Raw genomic sequence first — 15,798 nt, 5'->3', positions numbered from 1 at the left:
AAGGAATAATTTTAAATGTATGGGAGAGAAAACCCAGCGAAATTTAACTTAAAATAATTTAACAATATAAGAAGAAGGAAGAAAAGATTCGATGAGGGAAGAAATCAGCTCTTGGTAACGAGACTTGAGGAGTAGATTGTGTCCAGGCACAGAGATGCAGCATAGAAAGGAGGGGGCAGGTCTTGTCCTGACCGTCCCTGATGCCCACCCCTACTCTGCTCTCCTCCCAGGTGGCCTCAAACCCAGTCAGCGGCTCCTACACTGTGGCCTCGCTCAGCTCCACTCCCCAGAACTCCAGGTCTGGCAGGTAAGAACCCCGTGTATACCCAGCTCCTCCTCCTGTTCCATAAAGTGTCCTGTGCCTGGATCCTGCTGGACCAGAGAGGGCCATTTGACACCCCATTGCTAGGACATTGGGGATTTGGAATATGCAGATTAGCTCACACTGAGGAATTAGAACACCCTAGTCCTAGTGAGGAGTCAGCCCCACACCAAAGCTGTGGGCTCTGGGACAGAGCCATCACTGTGTTAAATCCAGAGGCCACTGTCAGGAGGCACAAGGCACAGCCGTCCACCTCCACTCCCTCTCTGCCCTTCCGTTTCTCAGTCACTCTTTGACCCTCTGAAATAGGCTTCCTTCCCCATGACTGCTAAGACTGCTCTATCAAAGCTCTTCGAGAAAGTCCAGAAAATTCCAGATCCTTCCAAAACCACCTCAGTCCTTTTCCTTCCTGACCCAGTGAAAGATCCCCCCATCTCACTTCTGTAACTTGACCCTTTTTGGTTAATTTCAGGTGTCAACTTGACAGAGCTAAGGGATGCCCAGAAAGCTAGTTAAGCATTATTTCTGGATGTGTTCACACGGCTGATTGTGGAAGAGATTAGCATTCAATTCCATAGACTATGTAAAGAGGCCCACCCTCACCAGTCTGCGACCTGATACTACCACAAATACGCAGGCAAAAGATAAGTTCATCAAATACCATAAGAAACTGCAGTAACAATTCAGAGCAGAAGGAAATGACAAATCTCCAGAAACCAACCTTGAAGTCACAGAAATTTACAATCTAAATGACAGAGAATTCAAAATAACTGTCATAAAGAAACTCACCAAGTTACAAGAATGTTCAGACAGTTCGATGAACTCAGGAATAAAATTAATGAGGAAAAGGAATACTTCATCAAAGAGACTGAAACTATTAAAAAAAAAACAAGCAGAAATTCTGGATATAAAGAACATAATTAATGAGATAAAAAAGAATCTAGAATCCTTACAAAATAGAGCTGATATCATGGTTGAAAGAATAAGTGATTTAGAGGATAGAAATATAGAAATGCTTCCAGTGGACGAGGAGAAAGGACTCAGATTTTTAGAAAATGAAGGAATTCTTGGAGAAATATATGACGCAATTATAAAAGCAACCTAAGAATTATACGTATTCCAGAGGGAGAAAAGAGGGAGAAAGGAGCAGAGAGCTTGTTCAAAGAAATAATAGCTGAGAACTTCCCAACCCTGGGCAAGAACCGGACTTACAAATACATGAAGCCAACAGAACGCCTAATTACATCAATGCTTAAAGACCTTCTCCAAGGCGTATAATAGTAAAATTGGCAAAAGACAATGACAAAGAAAAAATGTGAAGGGAAGCAAGACAGAAGAAAATAACCTACAAAGGAACCCCTATCAGGCTTTCAGCATATTTCTTGGCAGAAACTTTACAGGCAAGGAAAGAATGGAATGATATATTAAAAATACTGAAAGAAAAAAACTTTCAGCCAAGAATACTCTATCCAGTGAAATGATCCTTATGATACAATGGAGAAATAAAAGTTTTCCCAGATAAACAAAGGCTGAGGGAGTTCATCGCCACGAGATCTCCCATACAAGCAATGATCAAGAACGCCCTCATACCTGAAACAAAAAGAAGGCAAATGTCTACAAAGCTTTGAGCAAAGAGATAAATAGACAGAATCAGAAAGCTACAGCTCTGTTTCACAACAGGGTAGCAAATACTTAATTATAACTTAAAAGAAGAAGGGAAGGAAGGCATCAAAAGTAACTATAAACACTTCAACTTAGTCACAAACGCACAACACAAAAATGAATAACTTGTGACAACAATAACTCAGAAGGAGAAGAGGAAAGGGATGGAACCTGCTTAGGCTAATGGAGATAAGAGGCTATCAGAAGATGGACTGTCTCATCTATGAGATCTTCATACAAACCTCAGAGTAACCAGCAAACAAAAAATCAGAGCAGAGCCTTGGATCGTAAAAATAGAGAAAACTGCCACAGAAAACCCCCAAAATGAAATGGTAGTCAGAAACACAAAGGAAGAGGAACAATGGAAATATAGATTAGGTGGGATTAAGCCCTCATGTATCAATAATCACTCTAAATGTAAATCGATTGAATTCTCCAATCAACAGACACAGAGTGGTGGGGTGGATTAGAAAAGAAGACCCAACGATATGCTGCCGCCAGGAAACACATATCAGCTCTAAAAACAAACAGGCTCAGAATGAATGGATGGGAGACAATACTCCAAGAAAATGGCAAATAAAGGAAAGTAGGTGTTGCCATACTTATATCAGACAAAGCAGACTTCAAGATAAAAAAGACTATGAGAGACAAAGAGGGGCAGTATATAATGATAAAGGGGACTTTCCACCAAGAGGACATATCCCATTCAACATAGTACTGGAGGTTTTGTCCAGAGCAATTAGGCTGGAAAAAGAAATAAAAGGAATCCCAATTGGAAAGAAAGAAATGAAACTCTTGCTGTTTGCAGATGACATGACTGTAAATAGAAAAAACCATAAAGAATCCATCAGAAAACTATTAGAAATAATCAACTACTACAGTAAAGTTGCAGTGTACAAAATCAACTTACCACAATCAGTTGCATTTCTACTCTAATAATGAACTAACAGAAAGAGAACTCAAGAATACAATCCCATTTACAATTGCAACAAAAAGAAAAAAGTCTCTAGGGATAAATTTAACCAAAGAGGTTAAAGACCTATACAATGAAAACTATAAGACATTAGTGAAAGAAATCAATGATGACCTGAAGTAATGGGAAGATATTCCATGCACATGGATTGGAAAAATAAACACAGTTAAAAAGTCCATATTACCTAAAGTAATCTACTGATTCAATGCAATGCCAATCAGAATTCCAACGACATTCTTCACAGAAATAGAACACAGAATCCTAAAATATATATGGAATAACAAAAGACCTCGAACAGCCAAAGCAATCCTGAGAAGAAAGAACAAAGCTGGAGGCATCACAATCCTAACTTGAAAATATATTACATAGCTATAGTAATCAAAATGGCATGGTACTGGCACAAAAGCAGACTCATAGATCAATGGAGCAGAACTGAAAGCCCAGAAAGAAAACTAGACATCTGTGGCCAGTTAACCTCTGACGAAGTAGCCAAGATCATACAATGGAGAAAGGCAAGTCTCTTCAATAAATGCTGTTGGGAAAACTGGACAGCCACATGCAAAAGAATGAAAGTAGATCATTATCTTCCACCATACACAAAAATTAACTCGAAATGGATAAAGACTTGAATCTAACACTTGAAACCATAAAACTCCTAGAAGAAAATATACGCAGTACAGTCTTTGACATCGATCTTAGCAGCATCTTTTCCAATACCATGTCTACTCACGCAAGGGAAAGAAAAGAAAAAATATACAAATGGGACTACATGAGACTAAAAGGCTTCTGCAAGGCAAAGGAAACGATGAACAAAACGAAAAGACAGGGCCGGCCCCGAGCCTTAGTGGTTAAGTGTGCACGTTCTGCTACTGGCGGCCCAGGTTCGGATCCCAGACGCGCACAAACACACCACTTTTCCCACCATGCTGCGGCCGCGTCCCACATACAGCAACTAGAAGGATGTGCAACTATGACATACAACTGTCAACTGGGACTTTGGGGGAAAAAAAAAGGAGGAGGATTGGCAATAGATGTTAGCTCAGAGCCAGTCTTCCTCAGAAAAAAAGAGGAGGATTACCATGGATATGGATGTTAGCTCAGGGCTGATCTTCTTCACCAAAAAAAAAAAAAAAAAAGGAAAGACAACCCACCAACTGGGAGAAAATATTTGCAAATCATATATCTGACAAGGGGTTAATCTCCAAAATATATAAACAACTCATACAACCCAACAACAAAAAAACAGATAATCCAATCTAAAAATGGGCAGAGGATATGAACAGATACTTTTCCAAAGAAGATATACAGAAGGCCAACAGACAAATGAAAAGATGTAAAACATCACTAATTATTAGGGATATTCAAATCAAAACTACAATGAGAGATCACCTTATACCTGTCACAATAACTAAAATTCCCAAGACAAAAAGTACCAAATGTTGGAGAGGATAAGGAGAAAAGGGCACGCTCACACATTGCTGGTGGGAATGCAAACTGGCGCAGCCACCAGGGAAAACACTATGGAGATTTCTCAAAAAATTAAAAATAGAAATAGCATACCTTCCAGTTATCCCACTACTGGGTATTTATCCAAAGAAATTGAAATCAACAATTCAAAGAGATTTATGCACCCCTGTGTTCACTGCGGCATTATTCACAATAGCCAAAACATGGAAGCAATCCAAGCGCCCTGCTACAGATGAATGCTTAAAGAAGACGTGGTATGTATTATATACAATGGAATACTACTCAGCCAGAAAAAAAAGACAAGATCATCGTGTTTGCAACAACCTGGATGGACCTTGAGGGTAGGATGTTAAATGAAATAAGCCAGACAAAATCAAATATGCATGATTTCACTCATACGCAGAAGATAAACATACACAGGGATAAAGAGAACAGATTAGTGGTTACCAGAGGGGACGGGGGCTGGGCATTGAGTGAAAGAGTTAAAGGGGCACATATGCATGGTGATGGATAATAGTTAGACTACTGGTGGTGAGCATGATGCAGTCTATACAGAAATTCACAAATAATAATGAACACCCGAAATTACACAATGTTAACACCCTTTATAATTTCAATAAAATAATTAAAAAAGAAAAAAAATAATTCATTCTTTTTTATGGTTGAATAGTATTCCACCGTGGGGATATACCACACTTTGTGTATCTGTTCACCAGTAGATGGACATTTTGGTTGTTTTCCGTTTTTGTCTAGAATAAATAGGTTGTTATCAACATGTGTGTACAAGTCTGTGTGTAGACATATGAGTTTATTTCCCTTGGATGGATTCCTAGGAGAGGAATGGCTGGATAGACGTATGTAATTATTAAAGACGCATCCAAGCTATTTTTCACCAGCACTCGATGAGAGTTTCAGTGACTTGACATCTTCAACAACACTTGCTATAGTCAGTCTTTTTAATTTTAGCCATTCTCAAGTGTGGTAGAATCTCATGATGACTGTCACTTATATTTCCCCAATGACTCATGTTGTGAAGGAGAAGGCAAGCCACGCACAGACTGGGAGAAAACATCTGCAAAACATATCCCTAGAAAAGGACGTGTACTTATAATATATAAAGAGCGATTACAACCCAATGGTAAGAAGACAATCAACACGTCATGGCTTACCAGGAGACAGCAGATCAGGCCTGTGATGAGCACCAGGAGGCCTGCCAAGCAGATGAGGATGAGGGTCCAGAAGGGGAGGTCTGGGGAGACAAGTGGTGGGGTGAGCCACCTCCTGTCATCGCCCCAGGGCTCCTGCTGACCCCACTGTGCCTCAACCGTCCTTGACAAGGGTTGGCCAACTTTCCTCATCATCCAAGACCCTGTGCGCATGGTTCTCTTCAATGAGGCACAGCATCAAGATACTCGCCCCCTACCATGGGCTGGGGTTTCCTGCAGGTTTACCATGCTTCTCAGTCAAGGTGTCATCTCTGTTGGGAGAATATTCTGGAAGTGAATGAAATGGAGAATGCATGTGAGTGTGTTTCACTCTTTTTAATAAAACTTTTTAGACACAGAAAAATAAAGGGAACAGTCTCATAAACATCCATCATCTAGATTTAACAATGTACATTCCATCCAATTAAAACAATATTTCATCAATGTATAAATTATTAACACTTGCCACCCTTGATTCATCCCATGTTTTCAATGAAATATTAAACTCAAGTAGACATCATGATGTTTCACCCCATTTTACTTTCCATCTCTAAAAAGTGAGCACACTTTGCTACAAAATCCAAGGCCATTATCACAGAACAAAAATGTAATAAATTAAACCAAATTAATACCTCTGGGCACAGAGGACTGAATTTGGGTTGGACTATCTTATGACGGCCGGGGGGGAGAATGGGTCATCACAGTTGGCAAGCCTATGTGATCTCTCTAAATTCGTAAATTCCCACTCAAAATTGTTCTTCCGTGCCTAGAAACACATCATCCCCTTCTCCTTTATCTATTTGCTTAATATTCATTTCCTAGGATTAACCTACAATGTAATTTCCTGCAGGAAGTCTTCTCTGGTTACCCCCTAAAAATATGAGTTTGTTCAGATCAAATAATTGATAAGTTTCAATTCTCTATTCTTGTTATTGCCAGCTACAACATAAACTCCAGGAGGGAGTGGGCATGGGGGGAGGGGTGCAGGTCACCCTACTTGTGCCTCTACCCAGACAACCTCTTAGAGGTGTGCTGTCTGATATGCAGCAGCAACAAGTCTCTTTTTGAATTAAAATTAATTTTAGTTAAATAAAATAAAAATTCTAACCTCAGTAACATTAAAAATCAGTAACAATAAAGACCAGTCACAATACCATCTTTCGAGCACTCAACAGCCACATGCAGCTATGCACTGGACAGCACAGATATAGAACATTCCACCACTGCAGAAAGTTCTACTGCATTGGTGCTCACCTAGAGCGGGACTTGGCAAACTATAGCCTGTGGATCAGAAACCACATCCACCCCCAAACCTGTAAGTCTGCTTCACACACAGCTGGAGGCCCTCATTGACCATCTGGCCCAGTGGCTCTCAGTGCAGAGATAAGGAAACAAAAGTCCGTAGAGGGGAGGTGACTAGCTTGAGGTCACTGAGCTGTCTAGGAGAAGGTGAGGGCCTCCCATACTACACTGGTGTCCTTTTCTCTCTCTCAATGGTGGGTAAAGACTGGGGGACTATGCCACCTCCTGCCAGCCTGAGCAAGTTCAGTGTTCTCTCAGTCCCAGGCCTCCAGAGTCCCTAGAAAGGCCTCACTTTCTTCCCCAATGACCAGGGAGCCTTACCATCCCCAAGGGCATTCTTTCCGTCCAGGGTCAAGTTCTGCAGCTGGGTACCCTTCTGGTCAGCCGCAGGAATTCCTCATAGATGGCAACTCTATCCAGTCTCTGTGCCAAGGCGGCTAGGTACACAGTGAGTCCACCCAGTGTGGTTACCATGGGAGACCGACCTGGAAGGACACAAGGGATGAACAAGGGTTTCTGGAATTCTACCCTGATTCTAGATTCCCTGCTTCTGGGTCCTGTCCAAGAGAACTTTCAGCAATAATGTCAACATTTGCCTGCACTACCAAATACACTCATTATTAGCCCCATGTTGTTATCAAGCACTTAAAATGTGGCTAGTGTGTGTGAGTGAGGAACTGAATTTCTCATGTAATTTCATTTAAAGCTTGGTGACCTAGAACAAACACAAGGGAGAGTGGGTGAGAAGATGGAGGTCTCCTGGAGATGCAGGGGGCCACTGGAGCCAGTGAAAGATCACAGACCTTGGGGCAAGGGAGACCTGACTTCAAATCCTGGCTCTGCCCCTAACTCACTGTGTGACCTTAGGCACAATAATCCCCTTTCTGAGCTTCAGTTTACCCACGTGAGAAATGGGGAAGGCAGCTAGGACATCACCTCTGGACACTGAGAGAACCCAGGTACGCAGGGAAAGTGAAGGGTTGAAACAATCACGTAACAGATGTAAGTCAGATGGAGGAATGACGGTGCCCTCAGGGCAAGGAGAGACGGGACAGGGGAGAACCCACCTGGTCCTGGGTGTCCCTCAGCAGGGCGGTGTATTCCCAGGATGTGGGCTCCGGGTTGCTGAGGTTCCAGCTGATGATGTGGAAATGTAGCTGGTGCTCTCTCTGGATGGATAAACTCTGTGCTGCAGAGCCTGGAGCCACCAAGAGGAAGAGCAGACAGGTGGAGACTCTCCGTTCCCAGCACACAGGCATGGTGGCCCACGGGGTCAGGATGGTAGGTGCAGACAGCGTCCACACTGCTGGCTTCCCCATCCTTTTCAGGCCTGGGGAGAGAGGGACGTGGGGACTCTAGAGAGAGGTCCGGAAACCTCTGGGGTGGGGGTCAGAACAGGAAGGAGGAAATGGGAGGACAGGGGCAAGACAGAGAGGGGTGGTGACAAAAGTGGTCATTAGGGGCAACTAATCAGGGGAGGGTCTCACCTGAGGGAGACCAGTCTGCAACTCAAGGAGAAGAGGCCCAGGCTGCTCTTCTTGAACAAGGATCCAGCTGGGGAGGAAGGAGGAGGAGGAGGAGCAGGAGGGACAGGGATTGGGGGAGGGGCTGGGTGGGATTAACCCAACGGGAGCTGCTGGGACCAGGGTCTCCCCAGGCTCTGCAGGACCCTCTCAGTGAAGTTGAACGTGGCTGAGCCGTTGCTCCTGTCTGATGAATACTTGAGGGTGGAGATGGGGAAGGTGACTGTGAGGGACTTCAGGTTGTGCCCCAAAGCTGCAAGACGAGAGGGAGAGCGATGGCCATCACTGAGAGCAGGACCAGAGTCCTGCACTCATTATCATCTGTCGTCTTCTCTCCCAGTGGCACCACCACCCACCCGTGTGGTCACCCAAGTCAGAACCAGCACATCTGCTCAGCTCCTCCTCCCTCCCAGTAACACAAATTCCAGTTGCACACTGGTCCTCACATATACTCCCTCTCTCCATCCCTGTCCCAGCTTAGGTGTTAACTTCCTTCACCGGGACCAACACCCCAGCAGGCTCACTGGATGCTCTGTCTAAAGGATGTTCTACATGACTACTAGAAGAATCTTTCTGAAATGAATACCTCACTAGGGCCACCACTGCTCTAGTACCACCCATTGCTCCCTATGGCCTTCAGTGTTTAGTTCAACCTTCTTGACCTGGCACTCAAGGCTCTACTCAATCTGGCTTCTGCTGACCTTTCAGTCTCATTTTATCCATCTACTGCGGGTTAAACATTATGCTTCACGCAATCCAAATTCATTTCAATTCTCATCATACAGCATGTTGTTTCTGGCCGGAGCCTTTGATCATGGAATCCTCTCTGCCAGGAAAACCCTTCATCCTCTAGTTTCCAGGGTCCCTCCTACTTATTCTCAAAGACTCCATTCTGGTGAAACTTTCTCTAGCAAGCTCTTCCCTTCCAAATTATGCCAGGCGCCTCTCCCCAAAACATCCCACATCATACTATAATGGTGTGTTAATTTCACAATATTAGGGGCTCTCTGAGGGCTGGCATTAGACTGAATCGTCAGTATAATCTTTGTGATCAGCATGATTGCCCTAAAACCAGAATTTCACACCCTGGCTTCCCAGCTCCTGGATCACAACTGGCTGGTGGAGGAGTGGGGCCGGAGAGCTTCTCTTGGGAAGGAAAAGGGGCCCCCAGATACCTGTGGTGGCTTCTGGTGGCACAGGTGATGATGAAGTATGCAGGGACGTGGTGTCTGGCTCGGGAGCTGTGGCGAGGGCTGTCATCAGGGAGGGACAGAGTGGGAGGAGCCCCCAGGCTCACCCGGGCTCCAGCAGTGGCTGTGCCAGGACCACCATTCACAGGTGAAGCATAAATGAGAGTGAGGGGAGGGGTGACTGTGTGAGTAGAGGGATGAGCAAGCCTGTGGATGAGAGGAGCCCGAGAGAGAGAGATAGGTGAACAAGAGAGACTGAACTCGGAGGAGAGACAGATGGACGGGCAGAAAACTGGACAGACGGATGGGATACCTGGAAAAGGAGGACCAAGGGCGGGGCTTTAGGAGAATTAAAGTGAAAACCACATGGGGTCAGAATGTGGTGGAGAACACGTCTGTGTCTAAGGCTTTCTCACACTGGGCTGGGACTCTCCACCAGAACCCGGGAGGGAGAGAAGGGATGAATTAGGGCCCTTCCAGGTGCTTCCCTCACCAAGGACAGCGGGTGAAGGAGAACAAGTGCTCCCCAACCACAAATGTCGACGGGACCCAGGAGATCAGGACCAGGAATACTCACTGGTGGTAGTCGGGGCTGCGGCTCCATAGGTGTAATCTGTGGAGAGAAGGCGAGAGGAGCTGAGCAAGAGTTGGGGTGAACATAAAGGATTAAGGGAGAGGGAGGATGTAGGGAGCTTTGTGGGGAAAGCAGAGGGGAAGAGGGGAGGGGAAGAGGGGAGGGGAAGAGGGGAGGGGTGTTCAGGGGGGAGGCAACGAGATGGAAGGTGGCTGGACCCAGTGATCACACAGTGATGAGAAGACTGATCCCAGACCAGGAGCATAGAGAGATGGATCATAGCTCACTTTAGAGCAACGGAGGCAACACAGAACTCTGACTGGGAGAGAGAGTGTGGCTGTAGCACAGCCCCTCACCACTGACGTAGAGGCTGTCCCCGTCCAGGGTGAGGGAGCCCAGGTGGGTGACGCCCTGGGTCTCATGGCACGGCTCCCAGTAGAGTCACTCTCTGTCCAGCCCGGGACCAGCGGGGGTCAGAGTGGAAGGTGCAGATGATGTCCACCCCAGTGGCTGCCCCACCCTTCTCAAGCCTGGGGGAGGGAGAACCTGGGGACATGGAATACTGAGCAGGGGTCCTTCTGGGTGTGGAAAGCGAGAGAGGGGAAGGGAGGAGGCTGAGGGAGAGGCTGAAGGGGCTGCTCTGATGTCTGGAGAGGCTCTCCTCGGTGTCTCCCATGTGAGACAACCCCCTCACAAGTAAGGCCTGACTTCCTGTAGGATGTGGAGGGGGGCCTGTGAGTGACAAAGAGGGGTGAACACACAGACCTGGGTGAGGGGGTGCCTGCAGCTCTGCACGGACAGCAGCGAGGAGAACAGTCTCTGCCCTGTGCCATCTGACACATGCAGGCAAGAAAGTAACGTTACGTTCTCTCGGTTCTACCCTCCAAGGTCTTTTCTTTCTATTTGATTAATACTCCACAGCCATCACCCAGGCCTAGGGAACAATCATCTTATTCCTCATCTTATTCCCAGCACCTCCCATCTTGCCTCTTAAGTCTACATTCTTAACCATGAAATCCATTTGAACCAACGTGCTTAGACCAAACGCTAATCACATCCTCCTTCTACTCGCATCTCTCCAGAGTCTTCCCACTGGTCTTAGAACAGAGTCCCAAGTCACCCCTGATCTGGTCCTGCCTGTCCCCCATCGCCGGCGTGGCTCACACCCCTCCCCCTGTGTTGACTCGGCTCAGCCATCCCTCTTCTCAGTTCATGGACACACCAGGCTCTCTGCTTCAGGGGTGTCCTCATGCGGGTCCCTCTGTCTGAAACGCTCTCTTGAACACACTCCCACATCCTCACTCCAGTCTAACCCTCCAACTAGCTAAATCCTGTCCAAACTCTAGCTCTCAAGCTAAATATCAGTCCTTCTCAAGAGGGCTTCCCTGCCCCCTCAGGTTGAGTCCCCTTGTGCCAAACTCCCACATTACTCTCATCATTAACTGTTTAAAATCCAAATTCCCAAATACAATATAAATTCCACGGAGGTGGGACAAGGTCTCTCTGGTTCTCCAGGTCCCCATGCATGTGGCCCAGAGCCTGGCTCATCAGATGAGGAACCATCCCAGTTTGTCTAGGACTGCCCTGGTTTGAATACTAAACGTCCTGTGTCCTGGAAAACCCCTCTGTCCTGAATAAACGAGGATGGTGGGTCACCATAAATTATAAACTCAAAGACTATCTATTGCATGACAAGCACACATTCCCCTCAAGAACATCACAGGAAAGCTAGAATGAAAAAGGCACACACACATACACACACAATTAGTAGAGGCCAACAACTAAATACAAAATTACTTAACAAGATTCTCTGCAACGTGAATCACCAGACCGTTATTTCAGAAAAGTTTCAAGAAACAAAGTTAATTCCCTTTAGAAGGCAAGGTGGTGAGAACAGGTTTTTTAGAGACTAGTGCCCTGCCCTGCAATCTACAGTGTTGCTTAGTACTCCTCCAAATGATTTGAAATGTCATAAAGAAAAAAATGCTCAAAATAAATCTGGCTACTGGCAAATTCAATGTTAAATTTGTTATTAATACAAAGAAGTTCCAATCATCTTTTTCCCTGAATGCTCCTTTATTTCAAATTTTTGTGGAGGATTTATAGGACTTTAGAAGTCAAGTTGAATGGGTCTAAGGAATGTTGCTGAGTATCCCTGCTAATATTTAATGGGATGTCTTCTAATACTACATACACACGCAAAACATTTCTGTATTTATATTATATATAAATCCTGACTTTTGAGTATTATGCAATGCAAGTAAATCTATATTTTCTACTATAATACACATTTGCAGTTATTTACATTTGTTTTATGTGTTCTTATTTGCATATAACTGTACTTACTGAAATATTTACCACACAGAACCACACACAGCTTACCATCTTTCCCTTGAATATAATCCATCAAACATCAATAATTTTTCTCAAGATACCCTCACTCTCAGTGTCCATGTGGTGACAACCTGAGCCCAGGAAAGCCCACTGGCAGGTCTTCTGCACAGCGGAGGCTGCCGGAACCTGTTGGTACCAGGTCCACAGGGTACTCACCTGGTCACACAGAAATCCATGGATCAGCGAGGACAGGTGGACTCTGAGCCTGCTTTCACCTCAAACTTGAGCTCCACGGATGTTTTCGTGTCTGAGGGGAGAAGAAAAGCGCAAACAAGCTTTTGAGGCCTTTTCTAGGGTGTTGGATGGAAAGGCCACCCAATTCACTTTTCTTTTTTGTATTTACTGATTTAACTGTAACTGTTGGCTGAAACTGGATTTTTCCGATTCCTATCCAGTCACCTGCTCCCCAAGATGGGAGGAAGCAGCTTCGTGCTGTGTGCACTTGTGTCGCTCAACTCACTTGGCTGGACAGAGACTTTTTGCTGACTCTGGACCCTTTAAACAAGCTTGTCATTTAGGGCCCCTGTAAGTGACTCGCTGACTTGTAAACAATTTCCACACTTCATTCAGGGCTCGGGAGATTTTCAGGCCCTGGAGCAGGTCTCCCAACCTCGGCACCACTGACATTTGGGGCCGGATGATTCTCTGTCGGGCCGTCCTGGGCCCTGGAGGACGCTGAGCAGCATCCCTGCCTCCCCCTCTAGATGCCAGGAGCGCCCCCATTTGTAACAACCCAAACACCGCCTCCAGACGCGGATAAGCGCCCTGCGGACAAAATCACACGGAGGACGGTGACGGGGACTCTGAGGAGGGGCCGGCGGCGCCCGGAGCCGGGAGGAACAGCAGCCTCGGGCGCCCTGAGCGAACAGCCCGGGGGAACCGGGGCTCCGGGGGGACGGAGGGACGCTGGGCCGTGACGGGGCTGCCCGCGGCCCAGGCCCCTCCCTGGACCGCGACCGGAGCCGGGACCGCCCGCCGCTTACCGCGCGTCGCCCCTTCGGCCGAAGGTCCACGGGAATGCCGTCCGCGCCGAGAAGACTGGACACACCGCGCAGACCTCCCGCTCCATCCACGGCGCCGCCCCCGCTTCCGCTTCCGGTCTCGGGCGGGCGTCTGGGAGGAGAGAAGTTCGGGGAGAACGGACGATTGGGGGCTCCGGGTTGAGGCCGCGGGGGGGACGGGGCGGGGCGGGGCGGGGCCTCTCACCCCAGCCTCGGGGGAGGTGTCTAGTTTCTAGAGTTAATGTGAGACCGGTCCGCGGGCTGGGTCAGCACCAGGGACAGGGACCAGGTCTAGGGGCGGGGCTGTGGGTGGAAACCAGTTAAAGAGGCGGGGCTGTGGGCGGGGACAAGGGTGCGGGCGGGGCAAGGGGCGGGGACCAGGCTGTGGGCGGAGCCCGGGACCTGGCGGGGAGAGACGGAAAGAGCCGAACTGTGGCCGCGAAATCGGAGAGAGACGAACCCGAACCGCTGAGCCGAGGAGCGGGTGAAGATAATGTCAGTTTTATTTCATCCTTTCCAATAAATCATTCCTTTTGTATCATTTCCTGCCAATATTGCATTAAGCAGGGCCTCCAGTGTGTGTTTCGTAGAAGCAATGATAATGAACGTTCTTCTCTTATCCTTGATTTCAACACTGCACCATAAAGTTTGACTCTGTAAATACTCTTTATGAGATTGACAGAGTTCCCTTCTATTCCTGATTTTGTAAGAGTTGTTTTTGTTGTTGCTGTTTATTTTTTAATACACAAATGGTGTTGAATTTAATTAAATGTCCTTTTCTGCAGTTATCGAGGTTATTATTTCTCCCTTTTCAGGGACTAGAGTACTGAATTACATGGCATGACCCAAGCTTAGTCATGATATGGCCTTCTTATAAAATATAGCTGGATTTGGAATGCTGATTTGATTTTTATTTAGGATACATGAACTTAATTCAAGAAGGAGAGTGGCCTGTTATAATAGTCAATTACTAAATTGACTAAGGAAGCATTTCAACTCTGCAGTTCTCATCCAGAATATTTCCTCGGATGAATAACGGACATAACAGAGAGGTAGAGAAAGTCTCTGTAAAGCATATACTCACCTGTCTCATTGGAAATCTCATTCTCTGGGCAGGGAGTGCAGTGAAAACAACAGAAAGCCTCTCTCTCCTGAGGGCTCTTCCTAAATCCAGGACTACAATTCTCCCTGCATAAAGAGCATGAAGTCTGGAGATAATCAGATACCTGTTGGTAACAGCTGTGACTTTTAACTAATTTTCTAATAACTAGAATGTTTTAGATTATTGGGCATTTAACAAATATATATATATATATTTTTTCATTTTCTGAGGAAGATTCACCCTGAGCTAACATCTGTTGCCAATCTTCCTGCATTTTGTTTGTGGATTGCTTCACTCCTTTCCATGGCTGCATAATATTCCAATATATAGCTATGTCACATTTTGATTATTCATTCATCCATTGATAGACATCTAGGCTCTGTTTACCTTTTGGCTATTGGGAATAGTGCTTCTGTGAATGGTTTTTACATTTTTAAATGGTGAAAGAAAGTCAAAAGAAAAATAATATTCCATGACACATGAGAAGTATATGAAATTCAAATTTTGTTGTCCACAGATAAAGTTTTATTGGCACCCAGCCACATCCATTCACAACATCGATGGCTGCTTTCACATTATAACACTGGAGTTGCAACAGTGACCCTATGGCTTGCAAAGTTGAAAATATTTACTACCTGGCCCTTTACAGAAACAGTTGCTGAACCTTCGGCGAAGGAATCAGAAGGTTCATTATTAGTCACCTCCTTTGCAAGCTCTGCTTGGATGAAATATTAATGCTCTCTTGTTCCTTCTTATTATGTTCTCCCACATTTGCGGGCTGCAGACAAATTAAGAGAGAGCCTCATTGTAATATCCTGTAAAAATAATATATGTACATATTTGTATGCAGTGTATAGTAATAGTGATAGTAGCTGATAGATATTTACTGTGTACATCCTACTCTGCCAAATGCTTTCCGTGCATTGTTTCATTTAGTCCTCAAGATAACTGTGTGAAGTAGACAAATATTTTTTAGTAGATGAGAAAACTGAGGGTCAAAGAGACTGTCAATTGTTAAGGTCACATATTACATGGTTGGATCTGGAATGCGGATGTTATGGCTGAATTGCGTCTCCCCAAATT

At 45.6% G+C, this 15,798-nt stretch overlaps 1 protein-coding gene across 1 annotated transcript in view; it reads right to left on the bottom strand.

Moving 5' to 3' along the window:
* LOC131401949 (centrosomal protein kizuna-like) overlaps positions 1–15,798 on the bottom strand; it is a 263,865-nt gene that overhangs the window by 79,803 nt on the left and 168,264 nt on the right. The window lies entirely within an intron of this gene.

The sequence above is a fragment of the Diceros bicornis genome, assembly GCF_020826845.1.
Source record: "Diceros bicornis minor isolate mBicDic1 chromosome 27 unlocalized genomic scaffold, mDicBic1.mat.cur SUPER_27_unloc_1, whole genome shotgun sequence".
NCBI classification, from domain to species: domain Eukaryota; kingdom Metazoa; phylum Chordata; class Mammalia; order Perissodactyla; family Rhinocerotidae; genus Diceros; species Diceros bicornis.
The sequence above is the reverse complement of the archived record's forward strand: the minus strand, read 5'-3'. Positions and strand labels throughout refer to the sequence as shown.